The 23205-nt window shown below is 31.2% G+C and overlaps 1 protein-coding gene across 2 annotated transcripts in view; it reads left to right on the top strand.

The window, feature by feature from the left end:
- The first annotated feature begins 9795 nt into the window (after positions 1–9795).
- The window catches only part of LOC126748297 (uncharacterized), a 42496-nt gene continuing 29086 nt past the window's right edge, over positions 9796–23205 (top strand). Inside the window, exon 1 of one of the 2 annotated variants that reach the window (XM_050457425.1) lies at positions 9796–10043. The gene's annotated coding sequence lies outside the window, so the exon portion shown is untranslated. The remainder of the gene's footprint in view (positions 10044–23205) is intronic. The other variant, XM_050457424.1, reaches the window with a different exon arrangement.

The following is a 23205-nucleotide window of genomic DNA, read 5'->3' as shown; positions in this document are numbered from 1 at the left end:
CAACAATACGCAGATGATTCTCAGATTTATACATCGTCCTCATTAAACTCCTTACGACACTCACAAACACAATTTAATTCCAACTTAAATAATTTACATATATATGTTAAGGCGCATAATTTGAAACTAAACCTTCAAAATCGTGTCTCTTATTTCTAAGATCCAATACAAATAACATAGAACATATTTCTCAAGACTTTGTGGCTAAAATAGACAATACAGTAGTACCGGTGGTTAATGAAGCAAAGAGGGGTTGGGTATTATTTTTTATTTGTTTAATAAAATTAATAATAATAATAAAATTAATACTTTGTCTTTTTCAGCCCACATAAAGAAAAAAATTGCCACTGCTCATATGCGCTTAAAATATTTAAATAATCTAAAGCGTCACTTACCGAGTGAAACCAAGTATTTTTTGTGTAACTCTTTAATATTATCATTGTTTGATTATGGTGATGTAATCTACAATAATGCAATTACTTCGGCAGTCTCATCGTCTATTCAAAAAGTGCAAAATTCCTGTATGCGTTTTTCCTTTAATATTTGCTACAGAAGTCACATTACCCCATATCTTAATAATCATTTTATTCTTTCAATGTCAAATAGACGCAAATATCACATGTACTCTTTCATATACAGAATTTTAAAGTCGGGAAACCCACCATATCTAAGAAAACTTTTCAATGTGCATGAACACAACCATAATATCAGACGGTTTAATATTTTTAGGGTTCCTCAGCATACAACAGCAGCTTTTCAAAAATCATTTAGTTACGTTGCAGTTCATTTGTGGAACAATTTGCCTCATTATGTTAAAGATTATTCTTTTTATAAGTATAAGAAGTACATAAGAAATATGCTTATGCAGTCACAGTATGATGCCTAATAATTAAATATGTATTGAAATGAATATCAATAGGACTGTTTCCAGTCTCTTTTCATTCAGGTTGTGTCATATTCATATAGCTGTACTGGGTCAAGTCTTCACTTACATTTTCGTTTCGCATTTAACAAGATATACCTGTATCATATTATTTATATATATTGGATGTATTTCCTCTCCTGCGCTTCCCTGATTCAGTCGCTGCCTACCCCTGCCCTGTGTACATAAATATAAATAAATTGTATTTTTTTAATTTTTTTTTTCAAGATCTCACTATCAAAAAGTATCGAAGAAATATTCTTACGTAAAGTTTTTTTTTTAGATTTCTTGTTATTTTGTTTCCTTTTTTGTTGCTTTTTCTTGAGGACGTATCACTTAAAAGTGCCTCTTGCAGAGGTACTTTTGAGAAACGATTTTTATAATCGAGATGCATTCTATTTACTAACTTCACTTACATCATAAGTATAACTGTTTTGTAATTTTTAATATTGGCAAATAAACGTTTTGAATTTGAATTTGGGGATAAAAAAAAACAATAAAAGCATTTATTTGTTAAAATCCTTTTTTGCTGTAATGTATTTTTAGAAATGTATATTTCAATACTAAAAATGATTTATTTGTTAAATATTTTTTGGATTTCAGAAGAGCTTTTTTCAAATTAATTATATGTTCTAATAATATGTTTATTATATACACTATAAGAAAACTCTTATAAATAAATTTCTATAAAAAAACAACTCAGGCAAATAGCACATTGTGAATATTTTATTAAATTTTCTATAAATATAATTATAATTCCTTTTGTTGAATGAAAAAACATAAATCGAATTATATTAATTAAGATGACGTCATACTTAGAACGTTATTTCTATTTTTACTCTTAGTTTCTTTTTCTTTTAGTGTCATCCGGAAAAGTTTTTGCAAAAATTGAGATCAAATCGCTGAGTCATAAACACCAAATAAGATGGCAATTTACTATTCGAAAGTGTTTTGCATAAATTTACGATCGCAGTGTTACCGGATATACCACGCATATTTTTACTTTATTGTTGCGACTGTGACTGACTTAAATGACAAAGTTTATATTTTTAAAATGAAAGTGACACTTGAGCGTCAAAAAATAATAAATGATCGTACAGTTAAAAATGGTAGTGTTCGAATTCTTTGAAAATTATTCACCGAATTTTTTTATGTTTTGGTAATTAAAGAAAAAATGAAGATGGCATAATATATGTATATAATATTTTATAAAAATGCCTGATAAATATAATGATTTTCTGCTCAAATTTTAATTAAAATAATATTTGGTTTCGATGGTTTTTAAAACCATCCTCATAAAATTGCTATTATTTAAATCGAGAAATTCATCTATTTTCACAAGGATGCTGGTCATACGTTTTATAAAAAGCAACAACACAAAATCTATAGCATCACATAAAACGTGTAACATTTTTATGTGATACTGTAGATTTTAAAATTCATTCATTGTTGCTTTTTATTAAAAAAATGCTTTTATTGGTTTTAAACCTTATATTCGTAAATTTGGTATTAACAGTTAACTTGAAATTTAGTCTGAAAATTTAAATTTTATTGGAATATACATTTATTAAGCGTAGTAAACGCTTAGTGGAGGACTCGGTATATTTAGAGGACTTCTAAATTTGTCATACTGTATAAAACCATTATTAAATGTTGTAAATAGTTGAATATTACAAAATTTCTTAAATCTATCATTGATATCTAAAATTTTAGAGAAATACATTCATCAACAAATTTGTAGCTTCAATATTTTGTACAATATAATTCCGGACTGTCATTTTAGTTTTAAGAGAAACTTTACCACAAGTACAAGTCTAGTATATCTTCTCAATGAATGTAGAGTGAATGAAGACAAAAAGGAAATAACTGCGATTCCTGCCAAAAAATCGTCTCGGATAAGGACAAATACAAACTTCGTTGCAGTGGGGAATGCCGCCGTAATTTCTGTATGGGCTGCAGTAAAAATTGATGACATTCATCGCCTTCATACTGTCTCTGAAAATGGACAAGAATCTCTTTTCCATTCAATCAGAGATATGAAACAGGAAATTTTTAACCTGTCATCAATTCTTATGGACAACCATGGTGAGGCGGTAAAGGTACAGGTCCATGATTCTTCCAATGAAGAGTTAAAAAGTGAAGTAGAGAATCTGAGGAAAGATGTTAAACAAATGGCTCGCACCATAGAACAATTAGCTAAAAAACAATCTAATGTTAAAAGTTATCAACCTGTAACTAAAAGGACGATAGCCTGCCAGACTGATCATACAGAAAAACCAGACCCGGAGATTCCGACGTCACCGAAGGACAACACAATGAACAAAGATGAATTACGTGGTTGTATCAAATATCCCACCTCCGCTTACCAGAAATCAGCTTGCACACTTCATCAAAGAAAAACTGGGAACGACGGACCTTATCCAATGTTTCCCAATGCTTAAAACCAAGAACATTGCACATTCCGACTTCAAAATTGGTGTGCAGAACTTAAATCACTTAAAGCGGCTGAAGGATATTAGTATGTGGCCATCAGGCACTCTCATAAATTCATGTTTGGAAACCTCTAAATCGCTAGTCCAAATAAATAGTACCACCTCGCTCAAAACTAAGCCTTCCCAGTCTAAGTCTAAGCCTCACTCTCCAGACAGCCATAACCTGCCACATCGCTCAGTTCCATCAACATCTGCTACAATATCCAGAGAGGTTCAATCTTTGAAAATTAGTTCTGATAGGGAGGCCATTGCTGCCTCTAAATCCCTTGCAACAGAATTATTAGAGGTTGATTTTGTCATCGATAATAATTCAGTGGCGAATAAAGCAGCAAATATGGACCCGTTGACTCCACCAATAGTGCGACTATCAAGAGACTCAGATGCGACTGATGGTCGCTATTTATTGGCCAGACTGAGAGACCCTTCCATCTTAAAACCTCTTAGGCTATTCCTTGCCTATCTGCATGATCAACCCTCCAGTTTGTTTTTTGAAGGACATACCAACATCAGCATCCGATTGGCACTTGCATCAGAGGGACTTCCTGGTGACGTGGACTCTTTGCGGAGGCTCTACTTTTGGTACCATGATGCCTATGGTATTGGTCCAAGTGAAGTTGAAGCAGATCTGTCAGCCTTCAGGTCCTTCTTCTCATCAGAAAAGCTGCTACGCCTTCAAAAAATCAGAGAGAGTCATAGCAATTATTATTCTGGTGGATCTCCCGCCAGGAATAAAAATTTTTAAATGACTTGACGCGAACAGAGGATCAAGCACCCTCTGAAATACTGAACAATGGCAAGCTTAGTATTTTCTCTCTAAATATTCAGTTCTTAAGGCATAAAACTAATGATTTATTTCTTTTACTAGAAGAGCTTCATTTTCCAGAAATCGTTGCCATAACTGAACATTGGTTGCATGTTGGTGAGCCTGTGATGGTGGATAATTACACTACAGTTGCCAGATTTAATAGAACAAATCTAACTCATGGAGGTACTGTGATACTATCTACTAGCAACGACTTTTCAATGGTAACCAAGTTCAATAATTTAGTTTCTGAAAAAATATTTTCCATTGTCTACAATAATAATTTTGATCTTTACGTTGTTTGTATTTACAGAACACCTGATGCTGACGTAAATTTTTTTTTTCAAAAATTACTAAGCTTGCTTGAGTCTCTGCCATTAAAAAGCAAACTCATTTTATGTGGCGACCTAAACATTGATTTTTCCAGTGTGTGTGCTGCTCAAGAACCTCTCCAGTCCATTTTCGACTCTTTTGGCTTAATCATGCACATTAAATCACCTACCAGAATAACTAAAACCAGCTCTAGTACAATAGATTATGTCGTATCTTCTTTTGAGCCAGATTTCGTCGATTGTACTGTATTAAGCTTAGGTTTCGCAGACCATGAAGCAATGTCAACAAAGTTTTCCATAACTAAATCTAAAAGTAAAAATGTTTCACGCAAATTAGGCCGTATTTTCTCGAAACTTTTTTTCTTAAAATATGTCCAGGAATCACCTCCTTAAATATTTAAGGAACACCCTGTATATGTTTTTTCTTGGCGACTGATCCAGTTTCCCGAAATTTAGCTACAAGTTCTAGAACATATTTTCGATCCACGTTACTGTTCTAATATCGTTCATTAAATATTTGTGCTGGTTTATTAGTGCACTGATTATTTTCGAAAACTCTTTCTTTTATTTTAACCCTTTCTGCTGTGGAATATACCATTGTTAATTTATGTATAAAGCGTTAAAAGGTATTTTAGCAACAAAGTTTGGTCAAATTAATCGCAAACTATGTACTAAATTTCTATATAAAATAAGTACAAGATATTCCCTTCTTATCTTTCTTCAATAAACATCTTTTTTGTCCCAAAAAACGCTCCAATCTCTACTTTCAATAACAAAATGATAAATATAGTACGTATGCGCGTAGTGAAGAAAAACACTAACTTATTAACTAACTGATTTTACTACATTTTTTCTGAAATTAGTACAATCTAATCTGATGTTCATATTAAAGTCTACTTTAAGCTTTAAATCAATCAATCTCCAAAACTACTGAATTGAAGTACATGAATTTTACATCATTAAAAAAGGAACTGAAAGACCTTTAAAATAAGGTATCACGCGACTTTCCTTTCCGTTTAAGATTTTAGATGTCACCCCCGCATAGAGGGCTGCACGTGTCAATGTGATTTTTCACCAAAATTGTATCCTCCTCGGAAACAAAATCGACGTTTGCGTTTTTGGTGCGCCACCCTGTATATTATTGTAAACATCATTCTATGTTACAATAATACTCTGATGATTCAGAATTGTAGACCTCATTTTCACGCCAAAACCTTTTTATAATGCACGAACAATTCAATCAAGATCTAGAGAATATACATAGTGTTTCCCGAGACCATAATTTTAAATTAAATACATCTAAATCATCGGTGATTTCCTTATGTGGTGGGAGGGGAAAGCTCTTAATATTTTTTCCAATTTTCATCACAAATTCATAATACAGAATTGCCGGTCAAAAACTTACTTCCTTGATAGCAGTATTTTTCATTTCACAAGCATATAAAAAGAAAATTATTTACCTTCTAAGATTACATTTTATTTACGCAATAGTCTTATTCTATGCCTTTTTGACTATTGTGATGTTCTTTATTCTGATTTACTGACTAAGGATTGTGTCTATTCGACACAAAAGTTTTAGAACTGTTTATGTGCTTTTCATACCAAATTCCTTTTAAAAATCAGTATACAATACTATTATGAAAATGTAAGTATGTTAATTATTCTCCTAGTTTTTGTACTACTTTATTATTATTCTGTAGTTAAAGTTGATTCGTAGGGTTTATTTAGGGTTCTACTTACGTTTGGTTTATTATTTCTATCTATAGTGTTTAGTTTTTAAGTAGTTCATCTTGTTTGAGAGCTCCATTTTGGCCCCAAGTTAAGTTATTTAGGTTATATTATTGTAAATCCCTATAGTTTTAATTTTCTTGAAATTGTATCTTGCTTGCTTTGACTGTCAGTATTCTCCTAAAATTATTGGTCTCTTTCAGCAAAAACAATGAAGATAATTCTAAATATTTCGAAACTGTTCCATCGGGCTTTAAAAAGGACGCGCTTCGTGACATTTCATTCAGTTTTAATTATTTAGTCAGTTTTACCTTGGAAACAATTAAACGACAGTCAAGGCGAGTTAGGTTAGTTTTTTTGACGTTGACAATAAAAGTTTGTTCCCGAATTTCGTTACAATATGATCCTAATGAAGTACATTACGTGTACTATTGTTTATAAACCTATAAAAACTGGATAACCATCTTATTTAGCTGACAATTTCAAAAATTACTTGCATTCGTATAATACAAGATTCATAAATTTAGCTAGAGTGCCATATAGAACGTCAAATTTTCAAAAATCCTTTATTTTTGATATCAACTTTGAAATAAAACGCTTGAAACTATTAAGAATGAATGCATCACACTCCATGACACTATATAAAAACTCCATATCACTCAAAATCTCAGTAAGCAATAAGTCCACCACTTAATACAAATTACTAACAAGACAATTGAAGAAAAAACAATTTACTAAATTTGTTGTAGTTTTCTGACTGTCTGGTATTTCGAGAAGTAAACATAGAAATTGGTTTAAAAAATGAAAACAACTGAGGACAATCGTCATAACAAATAAGAAGAAGAGAATAAAAGGGGTGCTATATTGCTACCATAAGGGACACCTGATGGTTATCTGGGATGGCTATCTAAAAATCCGAGCAGGATGCACCCACACATAACAGGTGAGATAACAGGTTATTTCATATAATATAACCTATTACAAAGGTATGAGTGAATGAAATTTAGTGAGTTACTTGAAAAGCCAAAGCCTCTTAATCTTAATTTCTGTAGTAGCAGCTTATGACTAATCCTCTCAAACACCTTATCTGCGTCAGTGAGCCTGAATCCACATTGATATGTTATTACGGATCCGTTGGGACTACATCAGCCAATAAGAGACCCAAAAGGATAGAAGTTGGTTAATTCGAACTTCATTCCTTATTTTTGGTCCGTTGTGCTATTTGTTATTTTTGAATTTTTACTAAATTTGTTTTTACTATTTATTTTGTACCATTCTTTTTAGAATGTCGAATATGTCTACTACAAAAACCGCCAAACTTTAAAAGGTGATTAAACAAGACATTTGCAACAAAAAAATCGTATAACATTTTTTCGAAAAATTGTTAGTTCTTCTGGTATTTAACATTTTTTGATTTTATCAAATTTCTTGGTTTTTTTTCATATCAAAGACCTTCTCGACAAGACTTCTAATCCAATTTACAGCTTTGCTGATGACAGTACATTGGTGTCTTCTTTTAATGTTGCCCAACCAGACTTCAGCCAACCTACATAGACCATAGGCGTCGCCAAGTAACAACTAAGGCCTATCTTGGACATATTTTTGAAGTGGGTGAGTGCAATCTCATTGAGTTTAAGGCAGCTGAGACTCAGGCTGCTGTATTCACAAAGAAGGCTGCCTCTACCGCTCCAAATTTAATATGTCCGGGCTTACTTTGCCGCTCGTCAGTTTCCTTGTTAGGTGTGGAGATTTCAATATATCTTGGTATAATGACTTAGCGGGAATAATTTTAATTATTTTATATTTATTTAATTATTTAATAAATTTTAATGCTTTAAAAGGCACAGATTCGTCCTTTTTTTAAGAAATGCTCTCGTTTATGGAGATTTGCATCCAAACACACTACGAAGCTGCTGGATTCTATCCAGAAGAGGACCGTACGTCATATAAAAGATCCAAAGATATCTAGAAGCTTGGGCAGCTTAGCGCATAGAAGGAAGGTGGCGGACCTAACTTTATTTTATCGATAATCGGAAAATGCTCTTTCAAACTGGCCCGTAACATTCAACCTAGAGCTATATACGCAAGATCTATTCGACAAGCAAATGCGACTCATGAATACCGAGTGCATTTGCAGAATACCTAGAATGTCCCTATACCGAAATCCATTTTATGGAGAAATGCAAGTCTGTGAAATCAACGCCCAAAGTACGACATTCCTGAACATTACAACTTACAGAACTTAAGAAGAAAAATATCCACACACAGCTTCATAGCAATGGCGCTACTAGTGATACTCGAGAACCATAGGATTTGCCGTTTTGTGCTAATGTCTTTTAAATAGTAAAAAAAAGAATCCATATTGGCGAAAGTTAATTATATTTTTCATGCGAGGATAAAAAGTTTTTAGAAAAATTATTGAAAATTGGCGGTAGTCAATTTTTTATCATTTTTTTCATATGCAGGAAATATTTTCGAAGTTTTCCATGAACCTGGAAACGTTAAATTTAAGAGGACTATTAGGGGCTTGAAATTACGTGTGCATAATCAGAAATAATAAACGATGGAATTTTATCAGCTGGTAATTTGCTGTTCCTATATGGAAATTTCCATCTGTTATCTAGACATTTTCATTTGTCTCATAATGTCTATTAATTATTTAGAAACTTCCACGTATAAGATATTAAAATTTACTATGGCCCTTTAAATCTTTTCTATTAGGTAAATTTTCTGAAAAATAGACTTTTTTGATTAGGGTAGCTATCAGTCCATATAAGCCTATCCGGAAATTACCATCTAGTATCTAAAAAAGTTCATTTAATATATGGATTTAAATAGACATTTAGAGCTCTAGGTTTGATCGTTTTTAAAGCACGCAACACTTCTTTCATTCTTATGTTGATTGTATCAGTGTAACTATTGAATGTATGTATAGATATTAAATTTGAGCCTTGAAAGAATTTTGCAAATGTGTCAGTTATATTTTGAGGTTTAGATAAGAGATTTCCATTAGTATCAGTCATATCTTATGATAGCATGTTATTGCGTTGTAAAAATTTAATAAAAATCCGAAAATTATTAGGAATAATGATTACATTATTTTCAACTTCAATTATATTAATAACATTACATTGTTATTTCAAGTTAAAACCATTATAGTTATACCAGTCACATTACACAATTTATTTTAAACTTAACTTAAGCCATTTAACTTAGGGATGCTTTCCGGATTTAAAGTTTTCACTTTTATATTTTATTTTAACGTTGACACATTTACGAAGAAATGAATAAGTAAATAAACCCACATCCGTGTAATGTAATATAACGTAATAATCAGCAGCCACACTAAGTAATGACGTACGCAAGTGTAAATTAGGGTGACAAGTCGGAACCAATTGTGCAACAACCTAAGGAACCCAAGGAAAAAGAAAGTGGTCGCGGATCAAAATACTGAATTTCTTTGGTAGTCTTGAGTTCCATCCGGACACATGGTATAGTCATCATCATAACACAACAGTGCTTCTGAAATCTTTACAATACCGAGTGGGGCAAACTTTCACGTCGATATATAAAACCAACGGAACATATTAAGTGTATTACTTTTCTTTTAACTGATGGTCAAAGCTGGTGTGTCGAAATTTCGTGTCTGGATGCAATCGTAACGTGCGATCGAAAAACGAGTGTTGTGCTAATAAGGATTGCATTTGGTTTTGTGCCCTATTTCTTTTTTATTGGACTTAAAAAAAAATAAATTGGATTATATTACAGTAAGTGAATTTAAATTTGTTTTTAAATATTTTTTTTTTATTTGGATTTTAAACCCTTATATTACCGGAAATGAAGAGATTATTATTGCCGGAGCACTTGTTGCCGAAATGCGGTAATCTCTTGTTTTTTAATTCCCATTCAGAACCATAATTTTTTTTTCATTGTATTTTTAACGCTTTATGATTGGCAGCATTACTTGAAGGCAACGTAGTCTACAATTTTTCAAAAATCCCATTTAAAATTATGGAATTAAATTGTCTCCTTACTTTTTAATTGGTCAGAAACGTAATTTTAATTTTTAGTGAATTGTGTTTTCAACCCTTAAGAGCGGTATTAAATGAAAAATGCACTTAACAACAAACTTTTTTTTCCAAAATCATATTTGCAAATATACTTTTTATTAAAATTTTGGTTACTTTTCATAAAAATGTTATACACTCTTAATAAAAAAAAATAAACACATTGCATACCATATTCAGCTCTTCTGAATTGAATGAAAATTGTAATTCACAGATTAGAAAGCTTTTCTCTGTAACCCTTATATACGTCTTTAATTTTCAACTTAAAGAGTTTAAACCTTAAACGCTTACCTCCAGATTGCGAGATAAAAATTTAATCAACATTTTTAATTTCGACATTTATAGATCTGTTAAATATAAGTCTTTATTTCGGTAGAAAAGTTTAATTAAAATTATAATTTGGATACTAAAAATCTTTTAAAAATTATTAAAATATACTAATGTAATCTAAGAAAAAAAGTCTCACAGGAGCAATGGATTAACATATCAATTTAGTTCTACAAAATCGCTTAAACTGGTATAATAAATGAAAAATTTTACTAATATCTTAATAAAATTCCCCTTTTATCATTTTAATTTTTATAGGTTAAATTCCAATAAGAAAAAAATACAAAATTTACAAATAAAAATAATTTAAAACAATCAACAATAATTTTCGGCTAAATTAGAAAAAAAATCCTTAAAATGTTTTTTTAAGCTTCAAAGGTTTTAAAAAATTTATTATGAATTAAGTATAGGAGATTATCAGAACTTACTTAGTTAATCTTTGTGTAAAATTGTAAAAATACAATTCTAGTATCCTCGCTTAATATACTTGTAGGACCAAATATAATTTTTTTTTTAATTAAATATTATTTTTTTTAATTATTCTTTTGATTTAATCTGGTAAAGTGAAAAAAATCTCGAGCTTTTTTTTCTTAAATAGACGATTTCTATCAACTTAAAATAAAAGCCAAAAATACCCAAAATTTCACAAAATACATACTTTTATTAATAAAAGAAAAGTTTAAATTTTTAATGCGTTTTTTCAGATTTTTTTAATGCCTTGATTATTAATTTTTTTGCAAAAAATAATCACAGCCCTGGAATTGTCTATACTTTTACAGGATATCTCTTGGATATATAAATAATTTTTCTGGATTATTCATGGGATCTTTGTTATTGGGACTAAATTAAAAAAAAAATAGTAAATTAAAAAAATGTTTTTTGAAAACTATTTAAATAATTTTATGTGGGGACAGATTTTGTTTGACCAAAATCTAATACAAATATATCTTAACATTAAAAAAAACATATTTACGTATTTCCACGATTTTTTAATTTTATTTAGCAAAAAAGGGATACATCTGGGGATATATAGCTTAGATATTCCAGGAATATCCATTTTGATAATATACAGGAAGATATCTCTGGAACATCCTAATAAGATTTTCACATGCTTTCACGTGCCTGGAATATTCGAATTATTCGATAGAATACAGAAGAATATACTTAAAGATTATATACTAAGAATTTGGTTTTCTTTTAATTTTACTATATTTCCTAAACAAAAAGAGAATTTAATTGCTTCTAAAGTCATTTGACTCCTATTAAGATTTTGGGGTTGAATCTCACAATTTAATACAATATTTTAAATTGGGTTTTAACCCTTTACTACTAAAAAACATATAGAGACTATTTACTTATTAAAAATGTGGGTCAGTAAAAAATCTGTTTTATAAAAATGATATAGGGCAATAAATAGTATGAATTAAATAATTATAATTAAAATATTTTTTTAACATGTTTTTTTAAATTAAAACCCTTTGCATTATATTTTTATTCTTGCTTAACGAGGTTTTTGTCAAATTGGATTTTCAACCCTTATTACCAACATTTGAGAGAGATTTTTTTTAAATCACATTTTAGATGGTTCGTTTAATTAAAATTAACTGTCAAAAAATTTTTTTCACAAATTTTTATAGGAATTAATTTTTAATGAAAAATATATATAAAAATCTTGTATATTGTATATTGTATATATATATTTATTATATATATATTATTGTATATAAATTAGGTAATAAAAAATCCTGAACAAAATATTTTTAATTTTAAAAGTTTTTAATTATCCACAAACGTGCTGTTAAGAGGCATTGCTACGTACTCTTCCTTTATAAAAAAATCACATTTAAGAAATTTGGGTCAAAAAATATTGATAAGGCTTAAAACACATTTACGATACATTATTGGTTGTTCACGGGAGGTCAAATTCAAATCAATAAAGGTGTTAATAGCCTAAGTAAACACCCAGGGCCTTAAATTAAATTTAATGGCTTAAGAATTAAACGTTCGACAATAAATTTGAGAGCACCGTTGTGTGAAGATAAATCACCAAAACACTATTTAATGTAGGACATTAAGTTAAAATAAATTTTTATTTAATTATATTCAATTACTACGTTATTAATATTAATGTCCATATTAAGAAAACAGATTTAAAATAGAATACCTACTTTTAAACCAGTTTTAATTTCTATAAATGATAAGTTCATTAAACTTGTATTCGTGATGTAAATTTAACCATTTGATCTTCTGGATCTTTTGTACAGGGTGGACCTCGAGTACATGCAAAAACAATATCTAGGAAATATTTGTGATTTTAATATTCCTGGCACATGGCAAAAATCAACCTATCTAAAAAATGCAAAAGTAAGTATCGTCAATTTAAATCTAAGCAAAAGATGGCTTCCTCAAAAAAACAAATCTCCTCCCCTCCTCTCTGACTTTTGGCTTGATTACTTTTTTTAAATTTAAGTTTATTATCTTTTGATATAAGATATGACTTTTTGCCTCTAAAATTTAGTATTACGAAAGCGAAAGTTGAGCACTTTAGAATTTAAAAAAATAATCTAAAATTTCGCCTCTAAAACAAAATGCCGCCATTTTGTAAATACTTATTACACTAATCATATATTTACAATAATAAAAATATTTGAAATATGGGAGCAGGGAGAATTTCTTACGTGCATGAAGAGAAGTTTAACTCTTACAGTAGAATCGGATTGCAAAAGTTTGGCGCCCAACGATCAACGACAAAGTAGGTGAAGTGAGAGAGAATTTTTGGAAAATACGGTTTTTGCAAGACTTCTGTAATGTAATGTAATTTAAGCTAAATACCAAATTTGAAAAATATAAAAAACATTTCACATGAGGATGGGCTGCTAGTAAAAACCCCTATTACTGTATATTACTATAATTATTATAATAACGAGTACGGCTCTTAACACATAAAAATCTCAATTTCCTGGCACTCTCTGACACAGTACTCAAAAAAGTATTTTGAAAATTGGACTGAAATGTGCTTTCTAAGGGCTTATTGGAGCAACCCTTGGGAAAACTCACAAGGCTCCAAATCAGGAGACGCGTTGGCCTGTACACCTTACCTCGCTAGAAAATATATACAAATCCTTGCTTTATGGCCTATTGAAACAAGACTTTTTCAAGAAAACAATTTTCTAGCTCATTCTATATAAAAACACACAAGAAGAAAATTCTGGATCTTCAATGTGATCTTCAAAATCAACAGGTAACATGCATAATCCAGTATAGCCTCTCGTTGATCTGTTTTGTCACGCTGTCTCCTAAATGCAAGAACTATATATTTTGACTTCGATGGAAATTAGATTACATTAGCAGCTAAATGTTTTCATCAAATACCTCGGAATTTATTCTGCTGATAGATTGCTAATCGTAGTCGGACTTGCAAAACTGCAGAACGATGTATATCTTGGATGACGACAGGCTTGTAGGCATGCAAATTAATTACTCAGTGAATGGAAGTGCTCAAGATCACCTGCCTGTTTCCAAATTGTTTGACTGTGGGATTGCTGAGTTGCAACTCAAAGCTTGTCGGCCTTTTCTGAGTTAAACTGAGGCCTCTTTATTTTCATTTTTTTGGTATGTTTTTGACGTATTCCCTTAGGGTCTGTATATTACGTGTAAATTGTATATAGTGGAAAAGACCATTTTAAATGATTGATTCTGTATTAAAACCAGTATCTAATATCCAATACCTTTACTTTGCTGATTAGCTTTGTAGCTTCAGAAATGATATTCGTAATTTATGTAAAATTTTTTGCGCAGGCCTAGCCTTTAAGCACAAATGTAAATATATTAATAATCCTTTTATAACGCGTAATTTTTATACATATTTCTCGAAAACGTAAGTGCAGCTATATATAGAGTATTCCAAAAATAAAGATAGAAAATTTGTTACATTAGACTGTTAACCAAAATACAGGGAATCAAAATATAAGCCCAAACTTTCCACATATTTACTAAAGCTTTTTTTTATGAAATCACTATTATGACATATTTTTCAGCAAAATATTAATAAATCTGAATGTCTCACTTTTAATACCGAATTCGCCCCTAATTACTAATATTTGATACCCTCTTTTTTGGGCTCTATCGCACTTAAAAAATTGATCATGTGTGTTAAATGTGTAATAATAAATACTTTGTCATCATGTTCTGTAGTTTTTCGTCAAATAGCATGCACTACTAAGCACATTCTATAATAAATATCCAATCGATTGTTTAAATTTCAATAATAATTTAAGGATCGAATTGCTTTGAATTAGAGTAAAACCGCAGAGAAATTAAGATAGACTGAGTGAAACTGCAATTGCTACTTGCTGTGTATGATATTATTGAGCACACAGTAGATTGAAAGCAAGCCAGTGTGTCAATGGACTACTAACTACTGCGGCACGGTGCGGTGTGGTGCGTGTGCGGATTGCAACATATATATATGAACAATAATACTACTTCCATTATAAATTATTATCGTTAGTATCGGATCAGCACCTCTCTCGGTAATGCGCCTGAAGCAAACCACCTTTCCATCTTTTTTTATCTTCAATTTTCTCGCTTATGGCATATCTTGAATTTTAAGTTGCGCGTTAATTAAAGGAGGTTTAATTAAAAGTAAGTTTTCTTAAATTAAATTGTTAGGAATTCGTTTACTTTTATTATACCAGGTGTGCCAATACCAAGAAGTTATATTTGATAAGTTCTGAAGTACGGTTCTGCCACCTTGTGATTTGTAACAAACGAGCCGACAATAGTTGGCAAGAGTAGGGCGTGCGCAACCAGCAGAACCGTAATAAGATTTTTATTTGGTGCATAATTGAAACACAATAAAAATAAAATAATTTTTAGATTTAATTATTTTTTGGTTTAAGTAAATGTGTCTTATGTGTCTTTAATCTAATTGATATATGCTTTTATGCCCATTTTAGGAACATTTGTCAAAGTATTATTAAAATTAATTTTTTTAACGCAACATAGTTTTACATAAATTTAAGGACGCCTAAATTTTCTACTACTTTGGGAGATTTTAACTTTAACAGGTTTTTCAAAATTGTCTTTTAGTCTGAAACTTAAAAATTTGCATATAAGTTTTTGTTATAAACTAATGCAAGACAGTGGACTAGGAAATTATGTTTTGGTCCGTGATTATTGTAAACAAATCTTAAAGGGTTTTATTATTCTGTCGTGTAAACATCGCAAACGTAGATTATGCTTTGCCATAGAATTGATCAAAATTCTACACCATTGGTACCAAATTAAACAGCAGTGCAACGTTGCCAAGGAGCAACTAGGTATCTGTCATCTCCTTATTTTTATTTGTAATATTTTCAAGAAATATTCGACTAGGACATAAATTAGTAATAACTCATAATTTGAGCGACCTCTAACTGCAAGTTATAAACCTTTTTGAGACCGATATTTGAAATAAAGTTAGGAAAGAGATTCCTTCATAAAGTTTTCCTAATTCTAAGTTGGAGTAATGGAGGATGGGCTTTATCTTGGTCAAAAACTGAGGTAGGAACTTGGGTTTGCAGTCGGTGGCAAAAAGGAAGTGTCGTGATATAGGTTCAAGAACAATCAAATTGAATTTTTTTAAGAAGAACTTACAAATGAATAAGTGTTAATAAAAACTGTTAAATTGCTACTTTGGCTGACTTTATTAATTTTAATTACAAAAAAAGAAAATCTGTGCAAATGTTTAGAAACAGCAAATAATAAATGAGAATATTTATAGAAAGTATTAAAAATGCCAACAAGTGAAAGTTTACTATGATTCGGATTTAATTGGGTGTTGTACTTCACGGATTTACGACACACCTTACGGAATCTAAAAGAGACCTGCCTTAACGACTTTTTTTTTAAATTTGCCTCAGATTGGCGTCGGCACATTTTACAGTCTTGTCTTCGTGTCTCGTCCATCAAGGCATACCAGTAAAAATAATAATTTTTATAACGTTAAGTAATTGACTAAACTTGTCATTTCTATTACTGCCAACTATTAGTCTTATAATTAAAATGCACGATACCTAAGCATGCGCAAATCGTTTCGTTTGAACTTGACTGATCAACGATAGTCTGCGTGCGAACAAGATTTAGATAGTTTGCGCACCAGCTAGGAAATTACCATTTTCTTTCAAGAAATTACTGATGTAGGGACTAATTTAAATGGGAAAAAAATATTCAAGTTAGCACTAAATCTACACCTAATCAACCGTGTTTGCTATATGTTTATGTGAATTGCGAAAAGGATTTTGGATATCGTGTGTCTTCTGAAAACTGTTTTCAGCTATCAAAGTTTTACAGTGTTGACAACTATCAGTGGTTGCTCTATTATTTTTGCTTTGAACTGTCACCTCCGCTCTAATCATTTCAGTAATACAAAATCAAAAAATGAATAACCTCTAACCGGCGTTAGTCCAAAACAAGTAATACTTGTCTGGAATCATGGTTTAAATTCCACTTGTCTCAGACTCATTTTCCTTTCGCAGTGAGTCATTAAGTTGGTTAATTAAAGATCGGGTGCAAGTGGTGTTGACATTAATAACTAACTCAACACATGTATCCATGATCCTCTTTTTTGACATGCGCACTCACAATACACTGAACATCTTAGTTTAATTGTCAAATATATGGAACACATATTTTATACTCTACTGGTATTTATTTGTCCTATAGGTGTTAAAAGCTTTTGAAGGTGCTAATAATAGAGCATATAAAACGTATTGGTTTTAATTATTTTTACGTGTATTTCTTCAATGAATTTAAGGCATATTAACTTGTCGAAGAAACCTTGTTGAAATATTCCATAATAACTCATACATAATATGTTTGTGAATATCACTAACTCTCTCTGTAAAGTCTATTTTGTTCATCAAGCAACTCTTGGCGAACCACGAGCAGTTCGCGAATGCTCGTGGTTCAAGTATATTTGACCCATTTAGGCTCGCGAGCAGTTCGTAAGATATTCAATTGAACCGCCATACCAAATCTAAAAAAACGATTATAGGTCGAATTAAAGTTAAGACAAAGACTTGCCTTAAACTACGAAATTGTTATAAAAACCATTAAACTTATATTCTAAACAGAACCTACATAATAAGAGACTTCGTCAGTTGTAAACTTTTTCTTTGATGTAACCTACATAGCGATTTTTGTTTGACAAACAGCGACTAGTGGCGAATCGCGAATAGTTCGCGTGCGCTCGCGGTTCTGCATGCATGTTTAATCCATTTAGGCTCGGGATCAGTTTTGTAAGGCGTTAAGTTAAACCGGTTTTATTTGGAGTCCTATGGTTGGAACCTTTGCTATGACAGTCACAGTTTTACCACTAACGAAAACTCTTTATTTTAATCTCTATTTAAAACTGAATTTTAATATTCTCGCGAAGATTCTGTTAAATCTTTTGTTTGCTGAGCAGCCTCACAACTTTACGTCAAACCAAGAAAACGGTTATAAACCAGATTAATGTCAAGGCAAAAACTGGCTTTAAACTACAAAGGTGTTATTAAAACCATTAAACTTATAGCGAAGCAAAAAAAACCTGCATAGCTATTTTTGTTCGACAAATAAAAGCGACTAGTAGCGAATCCCGACTAGTTCACGTACGCTTGCGGTTCTATGTATGTTCAATCTATTTAGGCTCGAGATAAAAAACCGGTTTGACAAAGCAAAAACTTGTTTTATACTACAAAGGTGTTATAAAAACGATTGAACTTATAGCGAAGCCAAAACAGAACCTGTATACTCATTTTTGTTTGACAAACAACAGCGGCAAGTTGCGAATCGCCAGCAGTTTGAGAATGCTCGTGGCTCAAGTAAATTCAATTCATGTAGGCTCGCGAGCAGTTCATTAGGCATTTAGATCAACCGGTTTAATTTGTGTTCAATCTTTGATTTGCTGAGCAGCCTTACAACTCCACGCCAAACCAAGAAAACGGTTAGACATGGCAAAAACTTGTTTTAAACTACAAAGGTGTTATAAAAACCATAGAAAAAAAAAGCAAAGCCGAAACAGAACCTGCATACCCATTTTTGTTCGACAAATAACAACGAGTATTTCGCGAACGCTCGAGTTTAGGCTCGCAATTAGTTTAAACCACATTTAGTTCAACAGGTTTAATTTGTGTTTAACCTTTGATTTACTGAGCAGACTTACAACTCCACGTCAAACCAAGGAAACGGTTAGACAAGGCAAAAACTTGTTTTAAGCTACAAAGGTTTTATAAAAACCATAGAACGTACAGCAAAGCCAAAACAGAACCTGCATACCCATTTTTGTTCGACAAACAACAACGAGTATTTCGCACATGCTCACGCTCGAATTTAGGCTCGCAATTAGTTTAAACCCTATTTAGTTCAACAGGTTTAATTTGTGTTTAACTTTTGATTTGCTTACAACTTCACGTTAAACCAAGATAACAATTATAGATAGATTTAAGGTGAAGCCAAAGACTGGCTTTAAAATACAAAGATGTTACAAAAAACCTTGTACGTATAGCGAAGCTAAAGCAAAACCTGTATACTCATTTTTGTTCGACAAACATTAGCGACTAGTGACGAATCGCGAATAGTTCGCGGATGCTCGTGGTTAGGTTTACTTTCGCTTCATTTAGGAGCAAGCAATTCGCCAGACTTGGCCTAAAATTTATACAGAACTATAATTCCTTTTGTTAGAGGTTATCTAAAAAAACAGCACTATTTTCAAATTAGACCGATTCATCGATTATATCTCGAAAAATACCCCTAAATCAAGCGCTTTTCGGTAATAATTCTGTCGGCGCTTACTATTTTATGGTAGAAACTATTAAATTTGCGTGGACGCTTTGGTTTATAGATAAGCCTCACCAATTCAATATCCAATTAACATCAAATAATTGTTTTTGTTAACATTTGGCAACATCGTTGCTATAATCGCTGAAAAGCTTTGACAAATGATTATTAAACGATACGACGTTGCCAATATTTTGACAATTCCTTGATAATTCTAATTACATTAGCGAAGAAAGAATAATTTTGTTAAGCCGATACTGAATGTAACTGTAATAACAGAAAGTTATATTAAATCTTTAGATGCCAATACGAATGTCTGAATGACTTTTCAATTACCCGATATGAACGATAAAAACCATTATCAAAAATTATGAACTTTCACCATATGTCTGCCAACTAAAAGAGAAATTAGTTAATTCAAAGCAGTAATCTTCAAAATACAGTCATTTGTTAATAATACTTTTTCCGACACCGAAAATGTTGGCAAATATCTTTGCATCGTCAATGAGCGAATGTGTGTCACAGGCACACTTTTTTTTCCGCAATAATTACGAATTATAATTTCAAGTCCGTGTATCTCACGTTAATTCTTTAATAATTCGTTATTACAGCTTTCAATTAATGCTTCTATTTTATGTTCTATTAAGTTCAGAAATCAGCCAAGTTTACCAACCTACATATATTTATATTCTCTTTACATTTTATAAAGTGTGTGTTTGATTTAATTTCATAACTATATCTAATGGAAAATATATTTAATTGGTCATAAAACTAGCTTGCTAATCATTATGCTCTTTTTTAAATCAGCGTTATCTATTAAAGATTCATGTCCCCTTTAGCGGCATTTGATGTTATTAGGAGAAAACGTCAAGAGAATAGAAATGTGGTTTCTCAGCTGTAATGTTTTTGTCACTTTTCTTAAAATTAAAAGACCATTGGAAAAGTTTGCTAGTAAAACAGATTTAAGTTTAAGAAAAAGTATTTACACAAGCTTCAATTGGATTTGATAAAAATGATAAAAACCTTAAAAGAGTATACTTTGATCACTTTTCATCAATTTCTCAAGATTGCAAGGCTAGGCAATTGTCAATTTTTTATACATATATAAAACTAATTGACAACAAGATGGATTCTGAGCAGTTTATTTGCAGATGATCATAAACTTTTTGAGCTAGTTTCATTAATTTAGGAGTCACATGGCTTTTAGTTCAGTTTAGTATTTCTTTGATCGCCTTGGTTCATTCAAAATTCCCATAATCTTAATTTAAATTTGATGTTAATGATGAAAATCTGAGTTGTCATATATACTTAGTCTTACTTATTTATACTATATATACTTATATAGTATAAATAATTTATATATTATATATAGTATAAATAATTTATATAACTTATATATTATATATACTTAGTCACACATACTTGGCTTAATTTCCTCCATCATTGTAAGGATTTTTCACCACATGCCTCCAGCACCTTTACTTTCCTTATTAAACCATATTTCAAACAAGCTTCCGTTACCTGATTCCCTAAATGTCAATACTGAATATCATATATTAACTTGTTAAAAGTTCAGCCTAAACTGTTGACTCTCAGTAAATTGTTGGGTCTCGAACTTTTGAACGCAGAAGATATTGCAGTTAAATGTTATTAATGAGCAGATATTATTTACTAAACAGTCAGATTGATACTTCTAATACTATTTAAACAATTTAAAATAAAAATTGAATTAGTTGTTAATGATGAAGTCCTAAGTGGATTTTCAATCATAGGAAGGATTCTTCTCCAAATGCCACCTAAAGCACTTCTACTTTTCTTTTATTGAATCATTTAAGTCATATTGATTTATTAAGAGTTCAGCTTGAGTTGCTGTGATCGTTCTGCATCTGGATTACTACACATTATCACCTTAACCAAAAATTACTTATTTAATGGGGCCGCTTTGATATAAGTCTTGTCAATCCTTTGATCACTTGGCAACTGGTTTGCCAGATCCTAATTTGAAAAAAAAAACAGAATTTTATGCACAAAAACCTAATTTATTAAAACAGTAATTCACGCGCTCGTAATAAGCCGGTTAATGTTAATCACTTACATTTGAAGTGAATGAGAACGACTATGATTAGCACGTTAAATAAATAAAACACACATTGTAAAAGAGAACGAGAACCGGTTAGCTACAAGTGCGCAAAAAAGACAGCAGAGCAATGCATGAATGCATAATGGCATAGAAGAGGGTCACTAATTGCAAGAGGAGAAAATTGGGGTTTTTGATTAAAAACAAACATTGTTTGAAAATGTTATAATTGATGTTAACAGCCACTAGTAGTAAACGGAACTAATACTAGAGTTTAATGGTAAAGTACCGGGTTTTGATTAATATATGTCTTCTTTCAATTTAAATACTTAATAAGTAAGATGAATTTTGTTCCTTAATGCAGCTAGTCTGTATTAAGGTAGTCTGTATTAGCTAGTCTAGTCAGTATGTAGATTGCTGACTCTATAGTCTATCTATTCTTTTAGTCCTTTAAATTCTTTATGCTTCTACTCCTGTTCATCTCTCTTTGCAATACGAGCAACATTCAAATATGACTTCTAGGTAATTAATCTTACCAGAGTTTTTTTGTTTAAGGAATGATGGTGGTTTTTAATGGAATAAAAAAGGGACCTTCTTCATTCCACCATCTACCAACTATCTTTGTCATCATTTGTATTTGTGACTACTATTTCTAGGTCCACAAACTTAAGACAGTGGTATATTGGGTCTACTAAGACTTGTAGATCCCATTCATGCTAGTACGGTATATTTACCTGATGATGAACTGAAAGGGTGACTGAAGGTAACAGACAATGAAACTTTGATATAGAGGCAGTTTATGTGAGAGTTATTCTACATTTATAACCAGGTAAAATTGTGTGTTCTGATTGGCGTTGATGATAAAAACGACTTATAGAATAAGGCAATGCACTTGGTCAAGGAACATGAGGCGTAACGGTTTATGTGTAGGAAAGAAAGGAGAGGATACGGTTTTCAAAGACAACAAAAAAATAAAATAGAGGTTGTATGGGGTAGGCATATCTAAAAGCTAGAACAGGATGTAACAAAAGACTGAAAATAATAATTCTTTAATGTACTTTAATGTACTAAGACAGTCCAGTATATTGATAACAGGAAGTGACTCTGTAAACCTCTTTACCTCAATCTTGCTATTCATGTATCTCTAGGTAATGTTGGGCTGGTTGTCCGCTTTATTTTGTAGTAAATGGGTGAATCCATTCTCTAGATTACCTCTATATTACAGTCATCTTCAGTTACAAACGAGTTAATACAGAGATGGTATCTGGGTCTAAATGGTGTAGATACTCCCTAAGTCCATTTTGCAGACGATATCATATTATTATGAATCTGAACTATGGCAACTAGTCTAATAGCAAAAGAATGGCTTTAGAAAGGGAGTTCTGCTGGTGATGAACTATCCTAATTTATAAGAGTGAAGACGATCAAGTTCTATCATAAAAGTTATGTATTTAGAAATTTGTTTCAGGAGTTACTTGAGAAATTGATTTAATTGATGAAAAGTTCCATGACGGATGAGTTGAAGTAAAGATATATTGCACAAGTATAAAGAGTTATTATTCTTGAAGTACTATTATTTTCCTGTAAAGAATTTGTTGATAGCGATGATAAGAAACATATGACTTAAAATCGTTACCATATAAAGTATAGAGATCTTTA

The sequence above is a fragment of the Anthonomus grandis genome, chromosome 22 (genome assembly GCF_022605725.1).
Source record: "Anthonomus grandis grandis chromosome 22, icAntGran1.3, whole genome shotgun sequence".
Taxonomy (NCBI): Eukaryota; Metazoa; Arthropoda; class Insecta; order Coleoptera; family Curculionidae; genus Anthonomus; species Anthonomus grandis.
The sequence above is the reverse complement of the archived record's forward strand: the minus strand, read 5'-3'. Positions and strand labels throughout refer to the sequence as shown.